Genomic DNA, 13,390 nt, shown 5'->3' with positions numbered 1-13,390 from the left:
TTGTAACCTGAAAACAAAAACAAATAATAATAATAATAATAATAATAATAATAATAATAATAATAATAATAATAATAATAATAATAATAATAATAATAATAGTAGTAGTAAAAACGGGACAAAACGGGTGTCGATAGAATTCAACTTGTTATCAAGAATAAGATGTTGCACTGTTGAGTTCTTTTACCATTAAAATTTACAAAATAGTCACCTGAATATTTATACATTTCAAATTTATTATCTTTCATTAAAAAATTGATAGTGTTCTAGGCTAAACGATAATATCTTGACTCAACAAAACAATGTAATATAGTCGGGGGAATGTTTTTTTATCATATCATAATCAACGGCTTAACGTCCAACTAAGATAACTGTTAATTTTTTAACAAAAAATGATGAGTATGAAACATATAGATAATTAAATGATCATTTTGTAACTTTAATAGTTGGAGATTTAATAAAATAATATCTTATAATTAAAAGACAATTTTATAATTTTTAACGAATTCAACAAAATATTATCTTATAAACATGGACCCATTTATATATTTTACATTATAAAATAATAGTTCATTAAATATACTAAAAGTTTTATATACAATACATAAAATTAAGATGCTTTTTAGACAATTCTTATTTTTTTCAATTTTATTTTCTGTTAAAATAATAATAGTTCATCTCAAATTTTACCTATAGGGGTTGATTCAAGTGGTAAGCAGTTTGATATTGTTTGAGTAAGATCTCGAGTTCGAGTCTTTGTGTATGCAGAAAATCTATGTTGAGAGACTCACCCATCAAAATCATGTGTGCGACGTGAACCCGTCTAGACGGGAGGGCAACCAAAAATAATAATAATAGTTCATTAAATATATAAAAAAAATACAATACATAAAATTAAGATGATTTCTAGACAATACGTATATTCTTTCAATTTTATTCTTTGTTAAAATAATAATAGTTCATTAAATATACTAAAATTTTTATATACAACACAAAAAATTAAGATCATTTTTTAGATAATTTTTACTTTTTTTTTCTCCAAATTTATTCTTTTTTTAAAATATGCATCTCTAGTTTTTCTTTTTATAAATATTGCTTGAATACAAGATAGTATATGCTCAAAGACTTTTAACCATTTGATAAATCTAATATAATCTTCTCCTATTGTATTACATAATTATGATCATGATTCAGTGATACTATAGGCTCCAAAAGAACCAGATAAATTCGAGGTCAAAGAGGAATTAAAATGATGTCTTTATGACCGGCGACGGTCGCAAAGGGAAAAACCGGACTAATTGGTGATCAGAAGATGAGCATTCAAACGCTTCTCAGGAGTTGAAGGGCAAAACAAGAGCCTCCGAGAGAGCAGCCACTCAAGGCTAACAATAAATATTATATCGAAGGTGTATCTCAAGAGACATGTGGTTAAGCACGGAACAAAGACCATCGGAGAGTGCAAATCTCCAAAATCCCCAAAACCAATCATTAATCATTCTTTCTTTGTCCCCTTTGCAGAAAAGAAGGGAAATGGCTACTACGAGACTTGGAATTCTTCAGAATCTTGTCCCCGATGGAACAAAGGTAAACTACTCAATAATATGTTCTTAGAAAGCTTGTAAACAATAACCACCGGTGTGTGCAAATCTCAGGGTTTCAACACTCGATGCACTCCTTTCATTACTCAACTCTTCTAAAAGTTGAAAATAAAATACAAAAAAGAAACTCGGTAAATGGAATGAATGCATTACACAACTTGCCACAAATTATGAGGAAAAGATCCTGGAGGTTTAGAATTTTGTAAATCAGATTTCTTAGATGTCACAGTTGAGTAGTACATTCGTATCCCTTGTGGTCTTAAGTTATCAAGGTACAAAGACCAACTTCTAAACTGAATCTCTTTATTGTCCGACTATTTTACACACCGATAACATCCATGCTTGAAATTCAATTGAATCAAGGGTATGAAAACAACCGCATCCACCACCCTCCCTTGCAAAATATTTGAGTTTCTTGTTCATGCACGGTCTTCACTTGCATGGTTTGGAACTTCACTTCGACTATGCAGAGGCATGTACTGCGACATTATAGCTCGGATTTCAGAGTCCATGTATGACCGCAAAAGTAACAAAATAACATTACAAGAAGAAACACAACATTTTCAAGCCAAGCCTCCCCATCAAAAGGATTCAATGCAGCCCAGAAGTCGAAATCATAAATAGGTTTATTTGATAATACAATGTACTGACTTACCCTTAATCTGTATTTGTAAACAAGATATGCACCACCACCAGCCATTGCCAATCCGATTAAAATGATCCAAACAGCAGCCCATGCTCATCTTACTTCAGTACCCTTACCTGTGATAGAAAAAGGAGTCGACATCAAAACAATAGCCGTATGTTATAGACTCGAAAGAAAATAGGTTCCGAGTAAGTCCTAGGTCCACCAACTCACTTATGCAGGTATCATGGTCCCTCATATACAAAAGATCTCCGCTGCAAGTGCACTTGTAGCTTCCCCAGGTATTTTTGCAGCTACATTCAGGGCACTGGCAGGCTTTCTTCTCTTCGCATTCATCAACATCTGCAAGATGACAAATGAAAGAAATATTAATATCTGTTTGCTAGAATTTGAATGTACGAGTTTGAGTTCCTAATAAGATCTCGAAACATAATATCTAATCGTTCGGGAATTCACTTTCACAACTTTTGACACCATCACCTTTAAACCCTGGAGGACACTGGCATTTAGCATCTCCAATATCCTGTTCAAAGCATCGTTTAGAATTTGAATTATTTTCAAAAGGATGGGAAGAACATAATAGGAGCTTAGAAATTAACCAAACATGCAGAGTATGAATGTCCATCCTGCGATTTATGCCAACTCCGTTGTTAATATTGCACCTTCCAGGCCTACTAGCTGAACGGTAAAAAGAAAATAGCATGTTAGAGAATATCATGCAGAGAATAGCATGTTGTCTTGCCTCTATCAGACATATGACAAACATTCATGAAGGGGCTTCGAACCAAGAAAAAAGTACAAACAGCAAATCAAGTTTGTCACAATATAGAGTTATCAACAATGAATCTCGATCCTCACCTTCACAGTGAGTATAACCATCTCCTTTAAATTGCATAGCATTCACCAAGGGACATTCACAGACTCTACCTCTAAAAGTATCCTGAGCATATCAATATAGAAGAGAGAGTTAATGCTGTCATAAGCAAGTAGATAACCTCGATCGATAAAGTTTCAATTAATACCTTGCAAGCTGTGAGATTGGCCGCTTTATCTTGCCAACAACCACCGTTATTATCCAAGCATTCATTCGTCTCCACATCTGAAACAGAACCCGCCGTCACTCTTGTTTCAAATAACCAGATGTAGGTTGAACCACTAGATTTTGTCACACCTTCCAAGAGCAGGCTCTGGAATTCTACCAGCCTACATTCTATGGTAGCCCCTTAGAGGCAACTGACTAACATAATTCACTTACAAGAAAATATAAGAAAAACGTACCACCACTCAAACAAACAGCAGGCCCAGTAGTCTCTTCAAAACCAGAACAGATGGCCTTTAGAACAGCACCTTTGGCCAGCTTACCTGTACACAGATATGTCAGAAAGGAAAGCACCAAAAGTGTATCTTTGAAATATACGTGTGAATGCGAACCTCTGTATTGTCGATTGTTGACAACCAGAATCGGCAATATTGTAACATCACCCCTTGATCCTTTCCCCACCTACAGAAAATGTTTCTTTCTATTAACCAGACTTCCTATGGTTAAGAGCTCCAGAAAGGTCAAGGTTGACAAGAAATACATAAAAGCGGAAGTATAAAAACATGAATATCTAAGTATAAGAGAATTACTTGGGCATCTTGTTCTTCTTTCAGAACAGGATTATCAGCATCGGCATTAGGGTCTCCCATACGGTTTTCAATCTTTTTAATGTCAAGCCCTGAACAGACGGTATGAGAATATCATGAATCAATCATAAATTATTTCAAGTAATATTTTGATTCTCAAGGGTGTTATTAGAAGAAGATATAAGTGAAATAGAGGATTCTTTCAATTAACTATTTACCAAGAGATCTGATAACTTCATCAGCATTCCTTGTTATATTTTTTCTCCTTCATGGGGCATCTTATTTGAAAATCCCTTACATAGTCCCACCACAATCAAGCCTTATCGGACTCATTTGCCACTCTGAAAACACATAGCTACATTAAGTTTTCAATCACAACATCTTTCCCATCATAACCTGAGCTAAAATCTTGTTCAGGATCAAGTGCACAATATCTTCCATGGTTGATGCATTGAGATTTGCTTATGGTGAGAGGGCAGTACCAGGTTATATAATGGGGTTTGAATTGTGTATAGCCACCTTTCTAGAGTATCTGAGCGGCACCCTTGAAATCCTTCAAAAATTCCATCAGCATATCACATTTAACTCCACATTTGTCATTTCTGTTGGACCATAACTCATACTCCACACGATCATCGGGGTGTGGAGCCAGCCAAGATTAACATTGCTGACTGCTTTCTTTAGTGCTTCACCAAAACTTCTCTGAATAAGGGCAGACGGAATCGTTATATTTTCGATGTATCTGGCAGATGCACTATCCTCTTCAGGAGTGTCCATGGTTATTAAAGGTTCTTCCATATCATCTGCAACAAGCACAGCAGAAGCACCGGCCTTCTGCACATTCCAGACCTTTAAAGAAAAGAAGCAATCTGGGAAAATAATAATACAAGGACATTAAACACTGAAGCGCATCAAAATATCAAGAAATAAAGAAAGTTCAGGGACAATAAACACTAAATTCTTATTGCTTAAGATTCCATAACTTAATTGGTAAAGTTCAAAATAATAATACAAGGACATTCCATAACTTAAGTAGTAAAGTTCAGGGACAATAAACAAATTTTACAACCTTAATTGCTTTGCTTAACACCATACGAGCAACTAATATATGCGCAATGGTAAATTGACACGTGCTCTAGAACTTACACTAAATTCTTATTGCTTAGGATTCCTCCCATCTCTTTTAACAATGTACTCACGTCATGGTAGCATAATTATCTATTCAAGCCACTGTCATGATGCGCTTATATCATCGCCATGAACCGGTCACTTGAAAGTGAATTCTATATTTATACATCTATTAGAGAATGTATTAGTTCAATATACTCCGGGATCTATTCAAGCAGCTTATTACAAAAGAGCAAATATAGGCATGCCATTCCAAATCAAACAAAGGGTAACCTCCATTATTAACCATAAGGCCAATCAAACCTAAACTGTACACTCTCAAGCACTTATGTGGAAATCTTTAAAGATGATCCGTTCGAAATTAGGGGTAATAAGAGATAAATAGTCAAGCCCAAATTTCAGAAAACAACTAGCACAGAAAGAGAAAAGAACATCCTTAAAAAAAAAAAGTGAATTCTACAAAATTAAATCTCATGGTATTTTTTTTAAATGCAAAATTAGGAAAAGGGTACCTCCACGATCGACCAAAACAAAAGTATGAAGGGCACCGGGCTTGGATTGAAAGGAAATCCCGAATTCATCGAAAGACTTGCAAGCCTTTTGGTTGTCCTTAGGGTAAACCACGGTATTACAGATGGAAAACAGGTACAATTTCGTAGATTCCATACCGTACCCGTTCCAATTGGGGCGGAGATGGGTATAATTTTAGCAGGTGTGGATTTAGAAACTGGTACCTGTCGCGGGTAGTGGGCGGGTAATGGGTTTAAGACATTATCTGCCCCGCATCCGCCCGCGCCCCATATCCGCCCGCCCCACATCCTCTCGCCCAGCTAAATATCCATTAAATTTTGGACCATTATGAATTTAAGTGTAATTTTAGAGAGTAATTTATAAATCCTAATATTGTATAAGATATAACTTGTAATTTAACCAAATATTAGGGATAAGTTTATGCATAAATTTTGTTCTTTCAAACCTCTCGTTATTGTGCCCATCTTTCAAACCTCTGGTCTCCACTCTCCAGCTTATTCAGGTACGTTTCTTCCTCTTCTTTAGTCTTTAATCCGATCTCTTCTTTAGTCGAACCCCAGTTTACTGTGAGTCAACTAACCAGGCCTTTCCCATTATAATGGTTTACTCTTCGACTACTCTCGCAATAACAACAACAAGGAAGCTCTAAATTTCTTTTTGGGTATTCATCGTTTTGGTTTGCTAGTTGATGAATCCAGTTTATCCTGTGTTTTAAAGGTATGCGAAGGCTTGTTTAATGTGATATCTAGAAGACAAGTATATTGCCAACGTTGAAACTTGGGTTACTTGAGGATGTCCGTGTAGGGACTTATCTTTTAGATATGCATACAAGGACAGAGAATGTTAAAGATGGTAGGAGAGTTTTTGATAGTTTAGGGGAAAGAAATATGGTTTCTTGGACTTCATTGCTTGAAATTTTAGAATGTTAAAGATGGTAGGACAGAGAATGATGATTGTAATATTAGAGTATCAGATGTCACTGTTGTGGAATTCGGGTTAATTTCCACCAATAACAGATTCACCTTTAAACTATTATCTAGGTGACTAGTGTGAAAACGATTGTACTAAAAATCACCCCAAGGTAGATTCCCAGGAAAGAGGAGGGGTCACAATGGTCCCTCTTAAAACCCACTTTTCCTTAGACAGTACTACCAAGACAAGTAATTTTAATAGGACAATAATTAACAACAACTATACCCGACAATAGCTATTAAATAGACATAAAGAGAACACCAAAATTTAACGAGGTTAGGCCAAAATTATGCCTACCTCCTCGAACACTACTAAAATAATATTTTCACTAATAGAGGAAATATTACAAAGAGAAAGAAAGAATACAAATAGCCTTTAATATAGAAGAAGGCTTATATTTGAGGGATGATTAACTAAGGAGGAGGATGACTTTATTTATAACAAAAGAATTTCCCCTTCTCCTTATACACAACCAATGTGGGACTTTGCCAAAAACCAACAAATCTCCACCTTGGCAAATTCCACACACATCTCTAAAAAAACAATCTTTTAATTTGTAACAATATTGACCAAGTCTAAATAATGTTTAAACTTGACCGCAGTTACCACTTTTGTCAACATATCAGCAGGATTCTCAGTGGTCCGAATCTTCTGGATTATGACTCCACCTTCTTCTAGAATCTCTCGTACAAAGTGATATCGAACATCGATGTGCTTCGTCCTTGCATGGTAAACCTGGTTCTTTGCTAAATGAATAACACTCTAACTGTCACAGTGCACTTTGATGTGCTTTTGTTCCATTCCCAATTCACCAAGCAACCCTTGAAGCCAAATTGCCTCCTTCACAGCCTCTATAACTGCTATATACTCTGCCTCTGTAGTAGACAAAGCCACTATTGACTGTAAGGTGGACTTCTAACTGACTGGTGCCTTTGCAAATGTAAACACATAACCAGTAGTTGATCGACACTTGTCCAAATCACCTGCATAGTCTGAATCACAATACCCAACTACACACTGACCATCTTGTTTGTCCTACTGAAAGACCAAACCAACATCTACGGTGTTCAGAATATACCGCAGAATCCATTTCACAGCTTGTCAATGCTCCTTTCCAGGATCATGCATATACCTGCTCACAACCCCAACTGCCTGTGAAATATCGGGTCTTGTACACACCATTGCATACATCAAGCTACCAACAGCACTTGCATACGGAACCTTTGACATGTATTCCCGTTCTGCATCATCCTTAGGTGACATTGATGCACCGAGCTTGAAATGAGGAGCAAGAGGTGTACTAACTGGGTTTGACATCTCATTTATGCTAAAACATTTTAGTACCTTCCTCAGATATTCTTTCTGAGACAAACAAAGCCTCCCCAATTTCTTATCCCTTGATATCTCCATGCCTAGAATCTTCTTCGCTTCACCAAGATCCTTCATCTCAAACTCCCTGTTCAATTGAGTCTTTAGTTTCGCAATTTCTGTCTGACTCCTGAAAGCTATCAACATATCATCAACATAAAGAAGAAGATATATATAGGATCCGTCTTCTAGCTCGCGTAAATACACACAATGATCATACCACTGCCTTGGAGATTGCTTCAATCCGTACAACGATTTTTCTAATTTGCACACCATCTCTTCTTTTTAGCAAATTTGAATCCATCTGGCTGAGTCATGTAGATTTCCTCATCCAAGTCTCCATGTAAAAATGCAGTTTTTACATCCATCTGAACTAGTTCCAAATCCAACTGCGCTACCAAAGCCAACAAAATTCTGATGGAGGAATGTTTTACAACTGGAGAAAATACTTCATTATAATCAACTTCCTCCGTTTGAGCGTAGCCTTTAGCCACCAATCTTGCTTTGTAGCGGATGTTATTCTTGTCAGGAAATCCATCTTTATTTGCATATACCCACTTGCACCCAATTGCCTTCTTTCCCTTCGGAAGACTAGCTAGTTTTCACGTCTGATTCTTTTGAAGGGATTGCATTTCTTCATTCATGGAGATCCTCCACTTTTTATATTCTGAACTTTGAACTGCTTCATTAAAAGTGGTAGGAACGTCATCAATTGCAATTGGTGATGCAAAAGAGACCATATCAGCATAATGAGCAGGTTGTCTAATGGTCCTCTTTCCCTTTCCGAGTGCAATTGATTCATGTTGTTGTGGAGGTTCTTGGGTCTGAACCTCTTCTTCATCTGACTTTTCTTCTACCATAGGAGAGTCAACATCAGTTTCTTTACTAGTTGGGACAATCTTGCTTCCTTCAAACTCCACCTGCTTGGGAGTTTCATCTGTCTGGTCCAATTTTTTTGAAGTCACCTTTCTCAACATGGTAGATTCATCAAAGGTAACATCCCTGCTGAAGATTATTTTCTTTGTTTCTGGACACCAAAGACGATAGCCTTTCACACCAGAGGTGATCCCCATAAAGATCGCATTCTTTGCTCTTGGATCCAGCTTTGACTCCTTAACATGGTAGTATGCAGTGGAACCAAACACATGTAAGGAATCATAATCTGTAGCAGGTACTCCAAACCATTTCTCTAATGGTGTTTTACCACCAATAGTAGTCGATGGTAAGCGGTTGACAAGGTGACAAGCATAGACCAAAGCCTCAGCCCAAAATTCTTTGCCTAACCCAGCATTAGACAACATACACCGAACCTTCTCCACTAATGTCCGGTTCATACGCTCTGCCACCCCATTCTGTTGTGGTGTACCTCTGATAGTGAAGTGCCTGACAATACCTTATTCTTCACAGACTTTCAGAAATGGATTATTTTTGTACTCTCCACCATTGTCTGTATGGAGACGTTTGATTTTTCTGCCTGTTTGAGTCTCCATCATCTTTTTCCATTTAAGGAAAAATCCTAGCACCTCATCCTTTGTCTTCATTATATACACCCAAACTCTCCGGGAAAAATCATCAACAAAGGTGACATAATAGTGTGTTCCTCCCAATGAAGTTGTCTTGGAAGGCCCCATACATCTGAATGAACATAATCCAAAATACCTTTAGTATCATGGATTGCTGTTCCAAATTTCACCCTCGTCTTCTTCCCTTTGATGAAATGCTCACAAAAAGCTAATTTGCAAGTCCGAGCACCCTTCAATAATCCTTGATCTATGAGTAATTTCAAGGATTTTTCACCAACATGCCCCAAGCGCATATGCCATAACCTGGTTGCTTCTGACTCATGTTCATCAGTAGAAGCTGCCACTACTGCTGTCCCAATAATTGTACTACCCAGAAAGTAATACACATTGTTTCTTTTTCGGATTCCCTTCATTATCACCAGTGCACCAGAGATAATCCTCATAATCCCATCTTTTGCCCTCACTTCTAAACCTTTTGACTCTAAGGTTCCCACAGAGATGAGATTTCTCATTAAATCTGGTACATAATGGACACCTGTTAAGGTTCTGATTGATCCATCCTGATTCCTCAAGCGAATTGAACCAATCCCAAGTGTGTCAAGAGGGGAATTATTTGCTGTGTAGACAATTCCACCTTTTAGTTCTTTAAAATCAAAGAACCATTCTCTATTGGGGGTCATATGGTGGCTACAAGCTGAATCTAACAGCCATGAACTGGAACAGCTGGTTAATGGCGTAGCAGCGAATACGAAATCTGAATCTGCATCATCATACTCGACCACATTTGATTCTGAGACAGCCTTCCCCCTTTCAGGTTTGCCTTTATTCTTTAGCCTGGGACATTCTTTCTTTTAGTGCCCTTTTTCTCGACAAAAGACACATTCATCTTTGCTCAATTTGGACTTTGAATTCGATCTCCCTCTGCTTCCTTTATTCTGACTCTTCGAACGGCCTCTAACAACAAGAGCTTCTGCTTCGACACTTGTGTTTTCTTGTTTGTCTTTCTTTCTCAATTCATAACTATACAAGGCAGCAGTTACTTCACTGAGAGACACATCAACCTTCCCATGAAGTAGAGTAGTTTCAAGGTACTCAAACTCATCAGGAAGTGATCCCATCAACATCAGAGCCAGATCTTTGTCTTCAAAAGTCATGTCCATATTCATCAGATCAGTTACCAGCTGATTAAAGCTAGTAATGTGATCATTCATAGTGGTACCTGGTACATAGTTGAAACAGAAAAATCTCTTTTTCATGTAGAGTTTGTTCTGACCGCTTTTCTTCAAAAATTTCTCCTCCAGTGCCTTCCACAATTTACTTGCAGAAGTTTCCTTAGAAAATGCATACTTCTGCTCTCTAGAAAGACACGATCGAATAGTACCACATGCCATTCTATTGATCCTCTTCCATTCTTTCTCCTTAACATCATCTAGTTTCTCTCCTTCAATAGCAATATCTAGACCCTGCTGAAATAGGGCATCTAGAACCTCACTTTGCCACATGCCGAAATGACCGGTGCCATCAAATATCTCCACTACAAATCTAACATTTGTCAGAGCATTTCTTGTCAAAATTGAAGATGAAGAAGCGTCTGTCATTTCTGCTACAAATTCTATTTAATAGTTGCCAATGCATAATGTCAATTATCCCAAGGAAATTTTTTCTGATGTGGAAGATCAGCATAAGCCACAACCACAGAGCATACTAAAATAAACCAAGAGCGCTGATACCAATTGTTGTGGAATTCGGGTTAATTTCCACCAATAACAGATTCACCTTTAAACTATTATCTAGGTGACTAGTGTGAAAACGATTGTACTAAAAATCACCCCAAGGTAGATTCCCAGGAAAGAGGAGGGGTCACAATGGTCCCTCTTAAAACCCACTTTCCTTAGACAGAACTACCAAGACAAGTAATTTTAATAGGACAATAATTAACAACAACTATACCCGACAATAGCTATTAAATAGACATAAAGAGAACACCAAAATTTAACGAGGCTAGGCCAAAATTATGCCTACCTCCTCGAACACTACTAAAATAATATTTCACTAATAGAGGAAATATTACAAAGAGAAAGAAAGAATACAAATAGCCTTTAATATAGAAGAAGTCTTATATTTGAGGGATGATTAACTAAGGAGGAGGATGTCTTTATTTATAACAAAAGAATTTTCCCTTCTCCTTATACACAACCAATGTGAGACTTTGCCAAAAACCAACAGTCACAAGTATTGCCTGAAATTTTAGAATGTTGTTCAAAGAACAAAATCATTATGTGTTTGTCATTTATGTTTCTAGACTTTAATTATGTTTTTATTATGGTGTTTTATGTACTTTAAGATCTATATTAACACTTAATTCAGATAATCTTTAATTTATTTTATTATGTTTTTTAATAGACGTGTTTGTTTTATATTTGTTGCTTATGTATAACTTAAGTTTGTTGTTAGGTGGGTCTAGTCGGATAGTCTCTAGTTGGATAGTGGGTGTGGGGAGGGATTTGAGAATGTACCTGCAAGGACAAGTGTGAATTTGAAAATTTTTACCATAGGTGGTGGGCGGGTAGTGGATTAAAAAATATTAGGTGGGTATGGATATGGGGAGGAGGTATCCGCATCCGACCCGCCTGTTTACCATCCTTACACAGTACCAGCCATGCTTCCCCCATATTGAGGTATCCCCAAGTTGCCAATCACACTGTCGTAGGTTCCCTTGATCTTCTCTGGTGAAGTCACCCTCAAGCTGTTCTTTTCAATCACAAATCTGGCACCGCAGCTCCCGATAGCAGATAACAACACCAAACTTAGAACAAAATCATGTAATAATCTTCTTAGCTCCATTTCTTCCTTCCCTTGTGGTTTTTGAACACTTTGGGGGTTAAGGGTTTTGGGTATCTCAGTTTAAGGGAGAGAGTCAAGGACTAGAATATCGTGTAAGAAAAACATGGGAAAAAAAGAGACTTGGGGGAACTCTGTTTTTTTTTTCTTAAAAAAAATTCTTTATTATGGGGAATAGGAAAATATGGTAAAGAAATGGAAACTGGCCATTTTTAAATAAATATTGTTATTAAAAAAAATTTACGAAAAAAAAATCTTAATATTTAAGAAATTATTATTGAAATTTATAATCGAACATTATATATGTAGAAATGTGTGAGCATTTATTATTAAACGTTGAAAATTTTGAATAGATCTTATAATCATCTTAAATTAATAAAAAAAATATAAAATTATTTTTATTTAATTATAATTATTTTTAAAATTATATTTATTTATGAAAAGTTATATTATTTTATATAGAGAGTTAAAACGTATTATCTCAACCGTAATTTCTAGAAATCACATTTGACAGGGCACATCTCTATCCTAATTGATAGTCCAACAAGTATGTTCCATATACTCTTTCATTCATGTGAAAGGATCAACTGAAGTAATGCTCTTTTCAAGAGATTAAATTAAAAAATAAATAAAAATACAATAAAAGCTTATTATAAATTTAAATTAATTTATCATAGATTTAAGAAAATTAAAATTGCTATATACTTAAATTAACTTGTTATAAACTTGGGAAATTTAATTTATTATAAGCTTAAATGTAATTGTTATACAAAACACTATATTTATGGTATGTATGAAGCCTACCAAAGATAGGACAGAGATGGTGTTTAATAAAGAGAATCATAATTGAAAGGAGACATTGTTGCCTCGAGTATAGGTTGAACAAAGAGCAGCTATGCAAGAGGCCATGAACGATGACATTCAACCATGTATTTCCAGAAACAAACAGAGAGCAGCGAGGCTTGGAACAAAATTAGATCAAGGCCTGCACCTGTACTCAGTTTGTGCAACAATCTGGCCCAAAACCACTATGCAGCAAGATTTCCAAGGAATAATTATTGTCATAACGTCTCCCGCGGGGATCCGTTAGACTTGAAAAATTTATTACGGGGAAGGCGATGAAATATGATTTTGAAAACAATTTGATTTTTTTGGGT

At 36.2% G+C, this 13,390-nt stretch overlaps 1 pseudogene; it reads right to left on the bottom strand.

Moving 5' to 3' along the window:
* Positions 1-2,017: 2,017 nt before the first annotated feature.
* LOC120202222 lies at positions 2,018-12,368 on the bottom strand (annotated as a pseudogene).
* Between the last annotated feature and the right edge of the window lie 1,022 nt (positions 12,369-13,390).

Source organism: Hibiscus syriacus, unplaced genomic scaffold (assembly GCF_006381635.1).
Source record: "Hibiscus syriacus cultivar Baekdansim isolate YM2019G1 unplaced genomic scaffold, ASM638163v2 tig00008289_pilon, whole genome shotgun sequence".
NCBI lineage: Eukaryota > Viridiplantae > Streptophyta > Magnoliopsida > Malvales > Malvaceae > Hibiscus > Hibiscus syriacus.
This window is presented reverse-complemented; position numbering and strand designations above follow the sequence as displayed.